The sequence below is a fragment of the Narcine bancroftii genome, chromosome 11 (assembly GCF_036971445.1).
Source record: "Narcine bancroftii isolate sNarBan1 chromosome 11, sNarBan1.hap1, whole genome shotgun sequence".
NCBI lineage: Eukaryota > Metazoa > Chordata > Chondrichthyes > Torpediniformes > Narcinidae > Narcine > Narcine bancroftii.
In genome coordinates this window covers 46611270-46630768 of record NC_091479.1, presented here as the reverse complement: position 1 = coordinate 46630768, position 19499 = coordinate 46611270, and the positions used below count along the sequence as shown (strand labels likewise).

General features: G+C 50.9%; 1 protein-coding gene and 1 long non-coding RNA gene across 2 annotated transcripts in view; one reads left to right on the top strand and one right to left on the bottom strand.

Moving 5' to 3' along the window:
* LOC138745756 (uncharacterized) overlaps positions 1–19499 on the bottom strand; it is a 404057-nt gene that overhangs the window by 157478 nt on the left and 227080 nt on the right. The gene's annotated exons all lie outside the window — the stretch shown is intronic.
* LOC138745334 (uncharacterized) lies at positions 13746–18446 on the top strand. The gene is made up of 3 exons (XR_011346183.1): positions 13746–13917; positions 14583–14663; positions 17979–18446. It is a non-coding gene; the product is annotated as an uncharacterized lncRNA (long non-coding RNA).

Sequence of the window (19499 nt, the reverse complement as noted above, 5' to 3'; positions counted from 1 at the left end):
GCTCAGGTGTTGCGAAAGATTGGTCTGGCCCTGATGCCACACAATGTCCTAGTCAGCAGGACTTTGCCCCATCACCTTCATGGGAATGGTTGCATAGACAAACACTGTTGACCACAGGGCCATCAGGCAGTGGTCAGCATGGAATTCCTGCTGACACAGAGACTAGGACTTGATGAGATACTGCGGGGTGGTACCCTGAGCAGAGCATCGAGAGACAGACATCCAGAACTGCTGGAAGACCAGAAACTCAGTGAAAGATGCCCTTTGGTCTGCCTGAAACCCAGATAAGAGAAGCAAACAATAGAAGCCCAAAGCAAAGGGAGGAAGGTTTAGGTGCAATATCAGGGGTACTTGTTTTTACACAGAGTTGTGGGTGCCAGGAATGTCTTGCCAGGAGTGGTGATGAAGGCTAAAATATTAGTGGCATTTAAGGGCTTCTTGGACACATGAATGAAGGAAACATAGAAGATAGGAGCAGGAGTAGGTCATTCGACCCTTCGAGCCTGCTCCGCCATTCAACGAGATCATGGCTGATCTTAAAGTTCAGTACCCCGTCCCCGCCTTCTCTCCGTAACCTTTAATATCCTTATACAGAAGAAATAGATCTAATTCCCTCTTAAATATATTTAATGAACCTGCCTCTACTGCCCTCTGTGGCAATGAATTCCACAGATTCACCACCCTCTGGGTAAAGAAATTCCTCCTCATCTCGGTCCTAAATGGTTTGCTTATTATCCTCAAACCATGGCCCTGGGTTCTGGATTTTCCCACCATTGGAAACATCCCATCTCCATCCATTCTGTCCAGCCCTGCCAGAATTTTATATGTCTCTATGAGATTCCCTCTCAATCTTCTAAACTCCAGTGAGAACAATCCCAATTTGCGCAATCTTTCCTCATAAGTCATTCCTGCCATTCCAGGTATCAGCCTGGTGAATTGTCTCTGCACTCCCTCCATTGCAAGAATGGAGGGTTATGAAGGAGGAAGGGACAAGTTTTTATTTTGCTTGGAATTGATAGGTCAGCGCAACATCGAGGTCCGAAGGGCATAACTGTTCGACGTTAACCTGCTGGTCTTTTAGCACATGGAGATGTGGGTGAGGGAACGCTGCCCACCGGCCTATTCCAGGTTGCTGAGAGATGCACTGAGGCTTGGCGCAGCCAACACGAGGGCGCTGTGGGTAAGGACTCTAATCCTCCGGGTCTTGAGGGGCGGAGTCTAAGGGGAACCCCTTCAACCACAGAGTGCAGGGAGTAACCACGAGGTGTCAAAGTGGGAGAATGATGCTAAACAGAGAACAGGTGCAGTGAAAGGAATATAGGCATGCAACACGAGGATGAGAAAAGACATGGAACAGTTGTCCTCTTGGTCAATAATTTTAGAATAAAGTTAATTTTGGGGTGAAAAAGAGAAAAGCCCGAACTCAGTCAACTTTGTTTCATGAGATACATTCTCCAATCCAGGAAAGCTCCTCTGTACCCGTTCAAATTGAACCCGAGGAAACTGTATTCATGGTGGAAACCTCTGCAAACACACAACCGGACCTATGCACAGAGAGACAAATGATACACGTGCAGTCCCTCCCAAAAAAGAAATAAATTCTGTTGAATCAATAGCAGAGTCTTGGAGTCTTTGTCTGAGCCGGTCATCCATCATTCTCCATCCTCACTGCTCGCAGGAAGAATCTGTTTCTGGGCCTGGTGCTACTGGCTCCGATATTCCTCGACCTCTTTCCTGATGAGAAGAGCTGCCAAATGCTGTGGGCAGGTGGAAGGGATCCTCGACGACATTGACAATGAACCCGGTTTATCCCATTGATATTTGGGGTGGGTGGGTTGGGGGGTGAGAGTCCCCATGATCCTATCTGCCACTCGTGGTCCTGCCGATAATTAAAAAAAAATATTTATATACTTAAATCCACAACAAATTCACACAATTAATAATAATGCTCATCTAATGTGTGGCATCTATAAAAGAAAGAATAAAGAAACCACCTCCCACCTTCATCCCCAATATCCTAACCTCTCCCCTTCTCGCCTCAACAGAAGTGTCTGTGACTTTAAAGTTTCATTGAATAAACGGAGGCCTTCATGTGAAAGGGAGAGTCAGGGTTTCATGTAAATATCCACACCCACCCTTGGTAAATATGGGCTCCATATTCTTCTGACATATCGAGTTGGAGTGGCCTGTTAACCGAGACACGAGTCACTACACTAGAGAGCCGACAAACACGCTGACAGCGCAGACCCCGTTGGGGCCAATGCCCTTCATCCCAGGGGATGACCCACATCTTGGGAATCAATGAGCAACGGGAGGATCGCCTTCCAACCGGAGGCTGGAGCTGCCTGTTCAAGCAACTTATCTTCCACTTCCACTTCTTGGGTGCATGTCATTCTTTCCAGACTTCGCGGGAGCGCGCCTGCTACCGTGGTGACCTCAGCAGGACCCAGCCCTTCAATTGGATGTGAAGATCACGGTCCAGGCGGCGCTTCAGATGGTTTGGTTGAAGCTGTCAACGTTCTGGATGTCGCAGCCACACGTGGGGTTCAAACAGGCCAAGGACCAGTTCCACCTCCAAGAGATCACCGCTGATGACATCCATTACTCCTCCATGATGTTCTTGCTCATCAGGACATGGCAGCAAGGCTCATCGACTTCCGACATCAGCCTCCCGAGCAAGGCAAATAGGATGCCCTCAAGGAGCTCTTTACCCGCACCTTCAGGCCACGCCTTTATCCTCCACCTCATTCTGTTCCTGCTCTCACTGTCGCATGGTCCAGACAGTCATCCCAACATGACTCCCTTCATGCTATTTCTTTTCAGCTCTCACCAAACGCCCTGGACCCACTTTTCAGGAACTCTTCCCTCTTCCTCCCTATGTCATTGGTATCTCCATGTACCACAACCTCTGGCCCACTTTAGGATGTCTTGGACACCAGCAGCAACACCCCAGATACTGGCACCAGGGAGGCACAACCTGGAAAAGGTCCAGGGTCCTAGTCCAACAGTCCTTTTCCTGAGAATCCAGGCAGCATTGAAATATCAATGGTTGCTCAAAGCAAAATCCTCATTGCGGTGCCCACCAACAAGTTGAGGCACAAAGGTTTGTGGGTCTTTTGGGTTACTGGTGCCAACATATTCCCCATCTCACCCTGCCCCTCCATCTACTGTACAATGTTGCCCAGAAAAAAAAACTCACCGCTTCATTGATGACCTGAACAACAAATGGCTTCTTTAATGGCAAAACACGCTGTTGAACACCACTGCCACTGACCACAAGTATCCCCAACCCCTCAAAACTGGAAGACACTTTGAATGACTTGTCTCTGCCATGAAGACAATGGCCAAGTGGAGCGTCAAGCAAAAGAGGCAAGGTCGCCGAGTCCCACACAGCTTCTTGTTCAATTCCCTCCTGGAAGCTGCCTCCCGCGACTCCCCATCTGAGTGTCAGATGCTCGCCTGCTCACCACAGAGAACCAGATGGCAGCAGAGACAGTCACACTCCAGCCACACCTCCCCAACATGTGATGGGTTAAATCTGCGGATGCCACTCACAGCGGACCGAAGAAGTGGTACATGGCAGACCGCACAGAGGCCGGGATCGAAGGGCTGAGCCACTTGCAAGAACAAATCATGTCCTGCCCGAAAGTGACAGCCTCCCACCTGAATGACCCCGAGAAGAGCTTGGCACCATGGCCTGGGGCAAACCGTTCAACACCCTCGATGCTGGACAGCAGAGAAAAAGCTTGGTTTACTGACGGCTCCGGCTGGTGGAGGTGCGAAAAACAGTGGTGTAAGGTGGGAGCGCTCCAGCCCACCACAGATAAAGTACTGACACAAGAGGGTGAGGTGGAGGGGAGAGCCAACTGTCCAAGCTGGCAGCTGTGGCACTGATCCGAAAAGGGACAACCAGGCGGGCCCAGGAGCCTCTTTTCCGATCAGTGCCACAGGATTTCTGGACTGTGCCAAACAGCAGGTCAGTGTGGATGGGTCGGCGTCAGGAGACAGGGAGGCAGATCCATGGCTGCCTGCTCTGAGGACAACAGCACTGGCAGATCTTCTGAGAGGTGGAACAACAAAAGAATAATCAGGGTCCACCACGTGGATGGACACACCTCCAGGAAAACCGCTGAAGCTGACGCAATGCCACTGTGGACTGAGCTGCTCAAATATGCTCTGCCACTATTTTCCCCAAGCAGAGAGACCCTGGAGCCTTGGCAGCATTGGTGCATCATAAATGTGGGCATATGGGGGCACTATGATGGACAGAGGATCTGGGGGTCTCATGATGTTGCAAGAACTGTGATGGCCAAATGCCCTATTTGTCAGCAATTAAAACCAAGGGCCACATTCGCTGGGGTTCGGGAGCTGGCCAAGTCTGATAAATTGACCATATCAGGCCTCTCCCCTGCCAAAATAAAAAGTGATATGTTCTCACGATGGTCAGCACATACTCGGATGTCCTGCCAGCGGGCCGACCAAGCACCATTTAAGCGTGCTCCATATGTGGAATACCCTATCGGGTAACGTCCGACCAGCAATGGGTGGTGATGCCAAGTATTTGGGGCCACCTGCATATCCCCTACCACCCACAGGCATCCAAGATCAATGAGTGAATGAATGACCTGTTCAAGGTATCATATGTGACAAGTTAATTGTCAAGTCTTCTATCCACGAGTGGTTGCAAGTGTATCGATTAATCCGGCGAGTTTGTGTCTGTGTGTGTCTTTTACTCCTCGTGCGACTTCACTACATGTGTCAATAAAAGACAACTGTGTTCAAATTCGCCACCCTTGGGAACCCTCGAATCAGTTTCACACACATAATAATTGGTGCAGTGAGCAGGGTCCTTCGAGTTCCGACTGAACACAGCTGCAGTGGAGATGCTTTGGAATCGGGGCAGGAAATCGAGTGCAGGCAGGGAGAACAAGATCTGCGGGTGGACTGACGAGAGTGCAGGGTTTGGGAGCTTGGCAAGCATGCTGGCGGACCACGGCAAACTGGTAGACTGGTCCAAGCTCCTGGATCCACATCTTGAGAAAATAGGTCACCACGTGTTGTCCCACTTCAAGAAGTCGGGGTTCCCAAAATCTAATGGGAATCAGGGGTGCCTTTTGGCTGCCAGTGTTTCTCCTGAGAAACCAATGTGAGATCATAGAAAGGAAAGATTTGGAGAGGGCCCAGGAAAATAAGGAGATAAAGGTGGTCCAGCAGTGCTGCTGTGCACTGCAGGAGGCAGTACAGACACCCCCAACCTGAGCCACTGATGTCGAGATGAGAGGGACAGAGGTAGCCAACAGGCATGCCGATCAAGGTCAGACTCCCCCCCCCCCCACACCCGAAGTGAGTGAGTTTGTACTGGCCATGGAGCGATTAGCTGAGGCCATTTGCCAGGATTCAGGCATTAAAGGTTTCAGAACAGGCCAGGAAGACCATGAAATCAATTTATTTGCAGAAGTTGTTCTGATATATCTGACAGACCCGACACACTCATTGCCCAAGTTGTGCTCCACCCTGGAGGACTATGGGGAGATCTTTGGGTATAAGTTCTTTTGGGATATGTGCAAAATCATGTCACTTAGGAAGGGGGATTAGAGCCAATGTCAAGAAAATAGTCAACAAATGTGGAGGAAAAATGGGATCAAATATCTAGGAGTTAGAATAGATAACAACGAGTAATTTAGACCAGCTGAATTATTCTCCCCTTGCTTGGGGAAATTGAGGAGGATTTAAATGGTTGGATGTCTGTCTTGGGTAAACTTATACCTCTCATTTTGTTCATTTTAGATTGGTCACAGTGTTTTAGCTACCGAAAGAAAATAGACACACACACCGAGAGCAGTTCAGTTTATACAAATGTTTATTACTAATTCAAAAGCTGATTTCACACTACAATATGCAAGCCCTTCCCAACTATACTTATCAACGCTTGGACTGGTCCCAACTGCCGAAGCGAGGCAACAACTGCACACTTGTAGTAGGTTGTCAGGGCGCTGGTAGCAGCTTCTCCACCTCCCCCGACCGGGACGTTGCTCGGACTCTGGCTGTTCTTCCTTCTTGACAAGGGGTGTTCCCACCCCTCGGAGAGTCTAAACTTCAGCAGCAGGACCACAGACTTTTATACCCCAAAAACAATTAATCATGCACCCACTCCCTCTAACATTTGTCAGACAAAATCAAAGCTGAGCATACTATTCTACAATTTAGAAGATTAATTATTATGGAGCAGGATGCTATGATATCCTGGTTTATCTCGTAGATACAAGGACTCATTAAAACTTCTTGAGCAAGACAGGTTGTGACCAATACGTCAATTTCAGAGTGTCGTATTTGACAACTGCTTTCCCTGGGCCTCACGGTGGAATTCCATTTCAAAGTGTATCTTCAGATAAGTTCCCATGGCTGAGTTTAATTACATCTGCTAGTTCTGAAAGTAAGGTGACCTGCGTGTGGACCCAGTGTCGTCAGTTCCACATAAGCAAAAAGCATCTGAGTACATGGTTTTAATCCTCCATTACATTCCACCCCTTGGTCACAATCTGTCATTTGCGAGGCCTAACCAGTATTTGAGTACAGAGGGAGCGAAAAAAGAGAAATCAAAACAACAATTACAAAGATAAGCAATGACGCGAGCAACCAACGGAGGATAGTGTGGCCCACTCCCCCAAATGTAGCAGTTAGCCATGAGAAAGGATTCCAACCAAGGCTCAAATTATCCTTGTTGGCCACAATACCCAGATACTGGAGCTCACGAACAGATTTTGAAACATGCTGAACAATAACATATTTATATAAGCTGCACTTGAGGCTGGTGACCGAGGACTTCCTTGGTGTAATGCATCGGACCGTGTTTCCCACGGGGAACTCCCTTGGAACCTCCTCGACATTACAAATCCAATTGCTGGCATCAAAGCAGCTGTTAAGCCAGATCACCAGGAGTGTAAAATGGAGAACCTGGAACAAAGAAGCCTGACACATGTCACTCACGATACCATAAGCGTTCAGTGTTTAAACATACTAAATCATCCTGTCCCTCAATAGCTACCCACTGAGTGTTACCCTGGGCAGGTGTCACTATTTCCCCTTTTACAGGAGGGCCACTACCTGGTGGTGCCACCCATACCTTTTGTCCAACATTCTCTTGTTCGGGGATGGGGGGCAATGACTGTTTTTCCTCTGGAATAGGCTGTAATTCAGGAGCGTGAAGAAGTCAGTGGAAAGGTGTACCTCCTTTTAAAGGGCGATGATTCAAATTGTCGACTGCCTGCTGCAGCACATGGTACCATCCCTTCAGGGTCCCCAGTGGTGTTAACAAACGAATTTGTTCCTTCAATAAGCCGTTCATCCGTTCAACTAAACCTGCAGCCTGTGGGTAATAAGGAATATGATGAACCCATAGGATACCGTTGTCATTTGCCCAATCACAGATTGTCTTCCCGGAGAAGTGGGAACCATTATCAGACTGAATTTCCTCTGGTACATCATAACGAGAAAGTAGATGGTTTAGTCCTTGAATAGTGCTAGCTTGGTCAGCTGTCTTGGTGGGAAAAGTAAAGACCAAGCCCGAAAAGGTGTCAACCATTACCAGAACGTAACGCTTACCCATACATTCTGGCAGGGGACCGATATAGTCAATTTGCCAGACTGCAGCAGAGCGAGCTCCCCTACTTATTCGGCCATGCGGACCAGGCGGAACGGTGCGGGACTTTGCTAGCTGGCAGGCTGGGCATGTACGTACGACCTCGCGGACATCATCCTGATGGACGGGTAAGGCATGGGTACGGGCCCACATAGCTGATCCCTTCTCCCCCAGGTGGCCACTCTGTTCATGCGCCCATCGAGCCAGGGGAACAGTATCGGTGCGACTGATCGTGGCAAGCTGATCTGCCACCGCATTATGTTGGGCCATGTTTGTCATTGCAGTAGTATGGGCGTCAACGTGGTATACAGTTATCTCCCGATGGTGGGAGGCATCCCACAACAGCTGCCACAGTTGTTTGCCCCATACAGGACGGTCATGTATCAGCCAGTCATTCTGCTGCCAATCAGACATCCATACCACAAGTCCATTGGCCACAGCCCAGGAATCGGTATACAGGCGGAGAGGGTGATCATGGGGGTCTAGTGGTAGGGTGACCGCCTTCAACTCGGCATACTGGCTAGAGCCACCATCCCCTTCCTCCGATAAGTGAGTTCCTGACTTGGGGTGGTATGCTACTGCCTTCCACTTCTGCTTTCCTTGCATCCACCGGCTGCTACCATCAGTAAACCAGGCATCCTCTTGTTCAGCTGGAGTGAGTGAATCATATGGTTTACCCCATTGAACTGGTGAAAGGGGTAAAGGAGGGGGCAGGGCGGGTTCAATGTCCTCACGAAGAGACGGAAGTTCAGCCACCTGTTCGTGTATGTGGCTCACCCCTTCAGGCCCACTGGTGGCGCGACTCTGAATGTACCATTTCCATTTAACAATAGAAGACTGCTGAGCCCGTCCAATCTTTAAATTAGCATCATTAGCCAGGACCCAGTTCATTATGGGGAGCACAGGTCGCAACTGAATACCTGCATCGCCCGTCATTCTTTCCGTCTCCAGCAGGGCCCAGTAACAGGCTAGTAGCTGTTGTTCAAAAGCAGAATAACGAGTGGCAGCCTCGGGCATAGTTCGTGACCAGAATCCCAGCGGGACTCGGCGACCCTCTTGTTTCTGCCAGAGGCTCCAGGATGCCACCCGATCAGTGACGGAGACCTGTAACTCAGAGGGGGTATTTGGGATGCGGGGGGAGATGGGCAGGGCCTGAAGAATAGCCTGCTTGGCGGACTGGAATGCCCTCTCCTGATCGTCACCCCATACAAAGTCTGTTTTCTTTCGGGTAACCTTATACAGGGGGCGTAAAAGCAATGCCAAGTGTGGAATATGACGTCGCCAGTATCCCAATAACCCCAGGAAACGCTGGGTCTCCTTTTTATTCGCAGGCCTGGCTAGGACTGCGATCTTATTGCGAACCTTATCAGGAACCACCTGTTCTCCAGCATGCCACTGAATCCCAAGGAAAATAACCGTCTGGGACGGGCCCTGTATCTTGGTGGGGTTAATGGCCCACCCCCTCTGCATCAGGGCACCTTGGACATTCTCCATACCTTCTCGTACCATCTCTTCTGAGGCGCCTTGGATCATCACATCATCAATATAGTGGTGGATCGAGAGGGAGGGCGGCACTGGTACTGCCTCCAAATCACGAGCAATTAGGCCGTGGCAAATAGTGGGAGAGTGTACGTAGCCCTGAGGGAGGCGGGTGAAGGTATACTGGCGCCCCTTCCAGGTAAAGGCGAACTGATCCTGTGAGACTTCGTCTATAAGAATACTGAAGAAGGCGTTAGCGAGATCAATGACAGCATACCATGTTCCTGAGTTCCCAGTAGCAATGTTTTCAATAAGGGTAACAATGTCCGGAACTGCCGAAGCAAGTGGTGGGGCATGTTTATTTAAAAAACGATAATCAACCGTCATTCTCCAGGAGCCGTCCGGCTTCTGGACAGGCCAAACAGGGCTATTGAAGGGCGACGTTGCAGGCCTCACTACCCCTTCTTCTTTCAAAGCATCAATGGTGGCGGTAATCTCCTCCTGCCCTCCAGGGAGGCGATATTGCGGAATGCATACAGGTTTTGAGGGGGGTGGCACCACCACGGGATCCCACTTGGCCTGACCCACCACTAATCTTTTTGTAATAGTCCGAATTCCGAATGCAAACCCCCCTTGGCTAGTATTAAGGGCTGTACCGGCCAACATATTAATACCCAGAATACACTCGTCAGTGGCAGCTACCAACGCATGTAACCATATGGGGGAAGGGCCATCACCCACCGTGGCACGGACTTTTATTTCCTTTGCCAGGGTGATTGCCCCTCCCATTCCTTCTATTCGAAATGTGGGTCCGTTCCAGAGGTCAGGGTTACCAGGAATCACCGAGTGCTCTGCACCGGTGTCAACCAAAGCCAAGTATTGGCGATCATTACCCCCACCCCAGTGAATTGTTAATGGTATGTAGGGCCGCGGATCCCCGTGTGTGCGCCGTGTCTCGATGGAATAGACACGGGAATCCTGCCCACACCTTCAGGCTTCAGAAGGGTTCGAGGGTTTCCAGGACCACATGCTATTGTTATCCTTAAGAGCCTGTTTAACCCATTGTTGTACCTCATCACGGGTGACTTGGGCAGGAGAAGCTGACTCGATAGAAGCAGCAGTGGGAGCAGAAGGCACAGCTGGGCCGGGAGGACCCAGCATCTGGGGATGATGTTCCCCTGCCTTCCTCTTATAAAGGGCATACAAGACTGCAGTAGGTTTCCCATCAATATCACTTTTAGGTACGCCTAACTTTAACAAAGTTAGAAAAAGCTCTTTTCTGGTCAGTCCATTATTAACAGCAGCCCCTCTCCTTTCATCCTGTCTGTCTGCTTTAACCTGGGATGTACGTGAGTGGATTTTACCTCCCAACTCCAGTTCTTGGAGTCCAGATAGGGCGTGCACCGCCTCAGATACGAGGTGCCCAATTAGCGGACTAGTTACAGACAGGACCAGTCCCCGTATAGTAGGTTGGGCTGAACGAACCAATCGGGTATGCATTCCAGCTGTGAATAATTCTTCATCAGGGCTCCCCCCATGCATCCACAGCCTCAGGCACCCCGCATACAAAGCAGAGGCCACGGCCTGTTGGCGAATCACTGCTATACCCTCCTCTGGTGTGCCCCAATGGTTCTGCAAATGCAGATCCCAATCTACTGGTGACGGATACACCCGTAACAGGGCTTCTCCTAGAGTAACAAGTAAATAGTCTACATCTCTCCTTCTGCCACGTAATTCGGCAGTGACTCGAATATCAGTAGTTAATGATCCTAACCCCAACAATTCCTCAGGGGTCAGATATATGCTACCTCCCCCTTGCTCCCAAACCCGCAGAAGCCAGGCCGCCAAAGTTTCTCCTGTCTTTTGCCTAAAACGATCTCCAATGGCGGCCAGCTCTTTTATAGTAAAGTCACGTATTGTTGTTGACTGCTCCCGACCCCTGTTACCACTCTGGCACATGGGAGGCTGCTGAGACCATCCCGTTGAGGGGGGAGCCCACCTAGCATAAGCAGGGGTTTGGGAGCCTTCCCCTGGGTCCGCTTGGGAGATCGGAGCACCGGTCCCTTCAGTTTCTACACTTACATCATCCCCCCTCTCGCCTTCATCTGCTTGGACAGTCCGCTGCCTTACGGGGCGGGCTTGAACAGCGGAGGGAGAGGGGAGTATGCCAGGCACATGCCGGGGGGTATCTGCATTATTACCATTATCATCATACCAGATATTCCCGTCCCAATCATCAGTCACATCAGGATCATTGCCATTCCTTATCATGGCACGAATACGATGTGGATCAGGTTCTACCCCTTGCTTTTCCTTATTCGCACAGAGCTGTTGCCGGAGTTTAATATTACGGCAAATTGTTTGAACATGCTTATCCTCCCATTCTTTGGCTCGATCCTGACTGGTGCTAACAATTTCGCTCATCATCGAGCAGCGCTGTCGCAGAGTCTCTACTTCCTCCTCTAGTTGTTTTCTCTTATGTTCAGACTTCACCTGCTGCTGAACTAATTCAACTTCACGCTGAACGGAGTGGCGTAAGGCTGTGGCCAGCAGCCAAAAACCGTCAGTCAGCGTCCCTCGTTTTTTTGGAAATTTACTTTCTCGGAGGAGAGTGGCAACCCGCTCTCCCAGAGGCACACTTAAGGGTTCTAACCTTTCATCCCAACTGATGGGTGAGGGCCCAGGAAAATAAGGAGATAAAGGTGGTCCAGCAGTGCTGCTGTGCACTGCAGGAGGCAGTACAGACACCCCCAACCTGAGCCACTGATGTCGAGATGAGAGGGACAGAGGTAGCCAACAGGCATGCCGATCAAGGTCAGACTCCCCCCCCCCCCACACCCGAAGTGAGTGAGTTTGTACTGGCCATGGAGCGATTAGCTGAGGCCATTTGCCAGGATTCAGGCATTAAAGGTTTCAGAACAGGCCAGGAAGACCATGAAATCAATTTATTTGCAGAAGTTGTTCTGATATATCTGACAGACCCGACACACTCATTGCCCAAGTTGTGCTCCACCCTGGAGGACTATGGGGAGATCTTTGGGTATAAGTTCTTTTGGGATATGTGCAAAATCATGTCACTTAGGAAGGGGGATTAGAGCCAATGTCAAGAAAATAGTCAACAAATGTGGAGGAAAAATGGGATCAAATATCTAGGAGTTAGAATAGATAACAACGAGTAATTTAGACCAGCTGAATTATTCTCCCCTTGCTTGGGGAAATTGAGGAGGATTTAAATGGTTGGATGTCCCTGCCCATTACACTAGTGGTGTCACAGAGAGGGGAGGTGTCACAGAGGGGGGAGATGATGACACAGAGGGGGTGATGATGTCACTGCATGGGGCAGCCATAGCTGAGTCGTGCCATGGCACAGCAACACGAGAAAGATGCCTCTCCTGGAAGGGGATTCTGGCCCACGTGTCGGAGTAGGACGCTGTCTCATCCCAGGGACCCTCTGATCAACAGGGTTGTGTTTGGAAGCACCCTGCGCCCATGGGTGAGATAAAGAGCCTGTTACAGGCTCCCCTACTGGGACAGAACCTCCTCTGGTACCATCCTTCACTCAGTGTGGGCGGAGAGAATGGAGGCTGCATTTAATCCCCTCTCCCCATCCTGAGTGCAGGGCACTTTATGAGGCAGCTGGAGGGGACTGGGGAGGGGAGAACAATGGCATGTGAGGGGATACAGGGATGGGGCCTGTAGGAGTGGAGGGGAGAACAAAGGAACGGGGTAGCACCACAGGCTAATGTCAAGGGAGATTGGATCAGAGGTAGGGGACATAGGGTTGAGCTGGGGGGGATGGGGTGCGAGGGGACGGAAGGCACTGGGGAAACCATGGGGGTGGTGTTGGGTGGGGGATGAGATTGTGGTAGAGGAATCGGGGAAGGGGAGATTGTGAGGTGTCTGAGGGAGAAGAGAAGTTGCGAGGGGGATGGAAGGTAGACCTTTCAACAGATATGGGACAGAGCTCCCCCTCCACCTGGAATGGGATCTGTCCACTGAGAGACAGGACCACTCCTCCACCCGTCCACCCCCCCTCCCCGGGTTACAAGATCCCTTCCACCCCCACACTCCCCCAACCGGGATAGGATTCTTTCCCCCAGTGGACCTGGATCAAGGTGCTAGAAAGTGTTTCTGCTGTGGCGGACCCAGCAGAGTTGAACGGTGAAGCATGGGGCTCTCTCCGCACCACCTGCTCCCTCAGGCGACGAGGTCTCGCTTGCATCATGGAAGATCACGGTGTTGTTGAGCTTCTGGGAATGTGGAGGGCTTCTGCTAAACCCGTGGTAGGGTTCAGAGTGGTTCATCTCCCAGGGACGCGCTGAAGGTCAAGGATGTCCCGATCCTCTCATGGAGGGAGGGTTGTAGATAAAGTGAACGGCTGCGGAACTGGCCTCAGTCTGAGGAGAGTGATCAAAGAGGGACCTGGGGTGGCAATATTTCTACTGAGAGGCTGGAACGAACCACCAGAGGATCAATTCTGACATTTAGGTGACCCTTGGAAGGGAGTTAGAGGGAGGGGTAGAGACTAACTTGGACAGCAAGGCTGGGTTGGGATAAATGACCTGTTGTGTACCCTCTGGGTGTGTAAATGCTGCTGCTTCTGCCCCAGAGGACATGGCAATAAGGTCACAACAGAGGTGGCCACACCGGGTCATGGACCCAACGTCCCCAAGGTGGTGTCCTGCACAGATGATAAAATCATCGACAATGGATCATTCGGTGTGGTGGACCAGGCAAGGCTGGTGGACTCCGGAGAGCTGATTGCCATCAAGAAGATCTTGCAGGACAAGAGATTCAAGGTGAGGGGGAGGAGCAGTTGTGTGGAAATGGAACACCCTGATATTTAACTTTAGGCCTACAGCACGTTCACAGGCCCTTGCGACACATGAGCCCGTTTCACACAATTACACCCAATTGACAAACACCCAAACACATTTTTGAAGGGTGGGTGGAAAGAGGAGCATCTGACAGAGACCAAAGCAGCCATGGGGTTTGGAAACAGAGAAAGTCTCACAATCCCACAACAGCACCCCCCGTTCCCACACACAACCCCCCACCCCACACACACACACACACACACACACACACACACACACACACACACACACACACACACACACACACACACACACACACACACACACACACACACACACACACACACACACACACCTGGCAAATATCAGAGATTTTCTGCAAATTAATTGTTTAGTAGAAGCTGGGAAAACAATCATAAAAACTGAAATGATACTTCATTGAACCCCCTGACGAGTCCCCACTCCAGCGACACGAAAAGTCCCCCCCACTGACTCTCGAAAAGTCCCCCACTTCGGCCTCCCTTGGAGTTCCCCACCTCTGACCTCTTGACGAATCTCCTCCCCGCCTCCCCCCTCAACTTGGACAAGTCGCCCCTCAGGGCCCCGACCCATCGCCCAGCCTTGCTGATGTTCCTCTCTCGCCATAGAACCGCAAACTGCAGATCGTGTGAAAGTTGGATCACACCATCATCGTCCCTCTTCTCAACTTCTACTCCTCTGTAGTCAAGGTAAGATCCTCATTTGCTGCTACCTTCCCCATTCCTTCAATCGATCTGTCTCGCTGCAGCCTCTCTGTTCCCTCCATCCTGCCCCTCTGACCAGTGCCGAATCCTTGACGCTGGCTGCCCTGCTCCTCACATATTAACTCATGACCTCTTGCCATTTCAACTCCAGACAGCAGCAGCCAAGACCACAAGACAAGGTCGCCAAATTCGGCCACTCAGCCCCTCCAGTCTGTTTCCCCAATTCATTTTACGAATGTATTTTCCCCCATAACTCACTTCCCCAGAACCTTTTGGTGCCCTTCCAAATCAACGCCTGCTCTGAATCGTCCCAACAACTCAGCCTCCACATATTCGACCCCAGCCAACACCCGGCTGCAAACATTTCTCATCTCGAAACGTCACTGGTTTTTCTCTCCCGGTGAATCCTTGGCTCAAGAGGGAGGGCGGTCAGAGCTGCACATTTTGTGCAGTCTCACCAGACGCCGAATGATGGGGCAGCGGACGGGTCCACTACGCCCTGTTGACGCTCTGCTCGCTGAGCCCTTGGATTCATGCCATGTTGTGTTAAGCAGTGGGGGCATCAGGCCTACAGAGAGCAGGAGGGACTGGCACTCCAGTTGGGAGAGGCACTGGGTGTTGGAGGGTAAACCCAGCTGACATGTTTGTATTGTGTCCAAGAGAAAGAGGAGGTTTATTTGAATCTGGGTCTGGACTATGTTCCTGAGACGGTTCACTGCATGGCCCAGCACTTCAACAAGGCTAAGCAGCCCATTCCCATGATCTACATCAAGGTGGTTGTGGGTCTGGGTGGTCAGGTTGTCCACTGGGGCAAGCTTGGATGGTGGGGTTGGAGGATATAAAGGAGTTTACTGGCTGAGTCTCGCTGGGGACTGGATATCGATGAAGGGTGCATGAGGGTCTCAATGGGTATTGGTGAGGAGAGAAAGGGTAGTGAGGGGAGAAGGGTGGCGAGGATGATGAGGATGGATGTTGATTGGCAGGGAGGGGCCCTTCACCCACATCCCCTTACCCTCAGGATCCAGACCCGGCCAGTGTGGAGGCAGAGTGGGTCATGTTATATCGTTGTGTTGCCAGATGTTCATGTACCAGCTGTAGCAGAGCATGGCCTACTTCCATCCTCAGAGGGTTTTCAATTGAGACATCAAGCCCCAGAAGATGCTGGTAGATCCCGAGATGGCCTTCTTATTGCTCCTTAATTTCGGCAGGTAGATCCACCCGTGTCTGCCCGTTCACCACCTCAACACGGTCCTGATCCCTCTCCCCAACACGGCCTTGTCCCCTCCCCACCAGCTCTCACCCCTCCCCCACCAGCTCTCTCTCCTCCTCCCTCTCCCAACTTGCCCCTTCCACAGCTTAATAACTTATTCTAAATAAGATTGTGGGGGGCTTAGATGGAATGAACAGCCAGAAAACTTTCCTAAAGTGCCAGGTACAAATCTCAGAGAGCATCCGCTTCAGGTGAGGGGAGATTTTTTTTATGCAGAGAGTTGTGAGAGCTTTGAATGCGTCACCGGAGAAAGTGGTAGTGGTTGGTAGAATAGGTACATATAAAAGTCTCTGAGATGAGCATGTGGATGTAAGGGAACAGAATTTTTAAATGATAGAGGAATTTGGGGATATGGCGAGAAGGCAGGGTAGGTCGTGTTAGGTCATAAATTAGATCAGCCATGATCGTATTGAATGGCAGAGCAGGCTCGATAGGCCATTTTTGTCCTACTCCTGTTCCCACTTCCTATGTTCCTATGGGTGTGGTACAGGTAAAGGTTGTGGAGAACATTTACAAAGGTCAGTACAGCCTTTATGGGCCAAAGGGCCTGTACTGGGCAGCAATGCTTGATGTTCTAATGGATGCGGAAGCTCTGGGAAGGGGTAAGGGAGGGACTGGCCAGTAAGTCTGCAGATGTTGGGGCTGAGGGCAATGCCCAAACATGCTGGGCAAACTCATGGATAGTTTTGTGAGGAGCAGGTCCTGCTTCATGAGTCAAATTGAGTTTTTCGAGGAGATGTCAAAGGAAATAGATGAAGGTCAAGGTCTGTATGTGCTGCACGAGGATTTTAGTAAGGTGCTTGACAAGGTCCCCACGGTGGCCTCATTCAGAATGTCTGGAGGCATGGGATCCATGGAGCCTTGGCTGTGTGGATTCAGAATTGGCTTGTCTGCAGAAAACAGAGGGTAGTAGTAGATGGAACAATGACTAGTGGCGCTCCAAAGGGATCTGCTCTGGGACCCCTGCTCTTTGTGATTTTTATGAATGATGATGGGAGTGGGAGGGTGGGTACGTCAGGGGATGACACAGAGGTAGAGATGTTGGAGACAGTGTAGAAGGTTGTCATAGGTCATCCAGTTTGCAGAGAAGTGACAGATGGAGTTCAATCCTGTCAATCAGATGTACTTAAATAAGCAACTGGTCCAGGTTTATTTCCAGAGTCATTTTCAAGGGCACGAATAACAGTTATTCCAAAGAAGGTTTGAGACCCATTAAAAGTAGTTTCATATATACCAATATCTTTATTGAATGCGGATTACAAGAATGTGTGGGCAGAGCACTTGGTTAATGGCATGATTATGAACAGTGTGCAGGACAGAGAAATATTTAGATCCTGCTCCATAAATCACTCAAGGTTGCTGTGCAAATTGAGAGGGAGTTTAAGATGGTGTATTGTGTGCTGGCCTTCAGGAGTCAGGGGATTGAGTTCAAACACCGAGAGGTAACGTTGCAGATGTATAAAATTCTAGTCAGACCACACTTGGAATATTGTGTGCATTCCTGGGGCGAGAAAAGCAGAGGACGTCTAAATAAGGTGAGCTGAGGGAAATTTAGGCAAGACGTGAGGGGTACATTTTATTCACACAGAATGTTGTGGGTGGCTGGAGTGCATTGCCGGGGTAGTAGCGGAGGCTGGTCCAAAAAAGGCATGAAAAGGATTTTAATATGGACAAGAATTAAAGAAAAATGGAGGGTACTGGTGTGAGGGAGGGGAGGGTAACATTGTTGTGGGGTAGGTTCAGATGGATCAGCTGAACGGTCTCGACTGATCCATCCATGATTGTCTAGCATCTTGCTGCCATATCGTGGAGAACCAGGGTGTTGCCTGATGGAGACACTTTGCTCTGAGCCCTGCAGAGAGAGATCGTGGTTTTTGCCAAAACACACTTCCTAACGTAGAGCAGAGGAAGGGGAAAGGCTCCAGTGTTCAGGGGTAGGGGGGATAATGGGGGAAGCGTTGGGACCCTCAAAAGTCATTGTGATCAGGCCTCAGAGACAGTATCTCTATCACTCGTATTTCTCTTCCCAGGAGAAGGAGCGATCTCAGAGACAAGACATGAGTCCAGAAGGACCTCGCATCCCAGCTGAACAGAGGACGGAGAATATCATGATGGCCTGAATCCCTCCCCTTCTTCTCCCTCTGGCCCTGCAAACCCCATTCCCTGCCTTTTCCATGTCCCTTCACCCACTTCCCCTCTTCTCCTCTACCCCTCCTCCATCCCAACCCCCTCCCGCTCACCTTCCCCTTCCCCTGCCCTCACACCTATGCCCTAACCCCAGCCCTCCTCCCTTCACCTCCCCCTTCCCCTCTCCCCTTCCCTTCCCCTTACCCCTTCCCCTTCCCCTCCCCCTTCCCATCCCCTAACCCTCCCCCTTCCCCTCCCCTTCTCCTCCTCCCCTTCCCCTCCCCCTTCCCTTTCCCCTTCCTACCCCTAACCTAGGGGAAGGAGGGGGAGGGGAAGGGGGTAGGAAAAAAGGGGTAGTGGAAGGGGGTAAGGGTAGGGGTTGTGGTAAGGGGTAGGGTAGGGGGTAGTGGTAGGGGGTGTGGGGATGGGGAAGGGGTAGGAGGTAGGGTTAGGGGAAGTGGGTAGGTTGTAAGGGATAGGGTAGGGGGTAGTTGTAGGGGATGTGGGTATGGGGAAGGGGTAGGAGGTAGGGTTAGGGGAAGGGGGTAGTTGTAGGGGGTGCGGGTATGGGGAAGTGGTAGGAGGTAGGGTTAGGGGAAGGGGGTAGGTTGTAAGGGATAGGGGTAGGGTTTAGTTTAGGGTTGGGGAAGTTGGGTAGAGTTAGGGGTAGGGTTACGAGCAGTGTAGAGGTAGCATTAGGGTTAGTGTTAGGAGACATGGGGTAGGGCTTTATCTTGGTTTATGGTTAGGTGTATATTTCGGGGAAGTGGGCTTGTGTTAGGTATAGGGGAAGGGGGTAGGAGCAGGGGGGTAGAGGAGGAGTGAGGTTTGGGGTTAGGGGATGGTGGGTAGCATTAGGGTTGGTGTTAAGTGGCGGCATAGGCGTAGGGATAAAGTTAGGGTTAGTGGACGGGGTGGGGGTAGAGTTAGGGGACGTGGAGTGGTGGTAGGGGGTATCGGTAGTGTTAAGGTTAGGTTTAGGATTTTGTTAGAGGTTAGGGTTAGGAGTAGGAGGAAGGGAAGAGGGAGGGGAATGGGGAGGCGAGCGGGGGACGGGAACTGGGGAAGGGAAGGGGGAGGGGATGTGGGAGGGGAACGGGCAGTGGTAAGGGGAGGGGAACGGGGTAGAGGAAAGGGGAGATGAACGGTGGACGGCATCCCTAGCCCCTCCCCTCCCCTTCCCTTCCCCCGCATTTCCCCTGCCTCTCCTCTCCTCCTTCCAGAAGAAGCTGGGCCTCTTTCCGTCCAGAACCTCCCTGTGGTTTCAGAGCCTCCGTTTCAGGAAGTGCCTTCGACGCTTGCTGCTGGACTGACATCTTGTCTCTTGATTCCTTCTGTACCGTTGATATTAAATTTAAAAATGATTGCATTTTTTAACGCTTGAACTCAAAAGGCTGGTCCAGATAGACAAAACAGAAACAGTC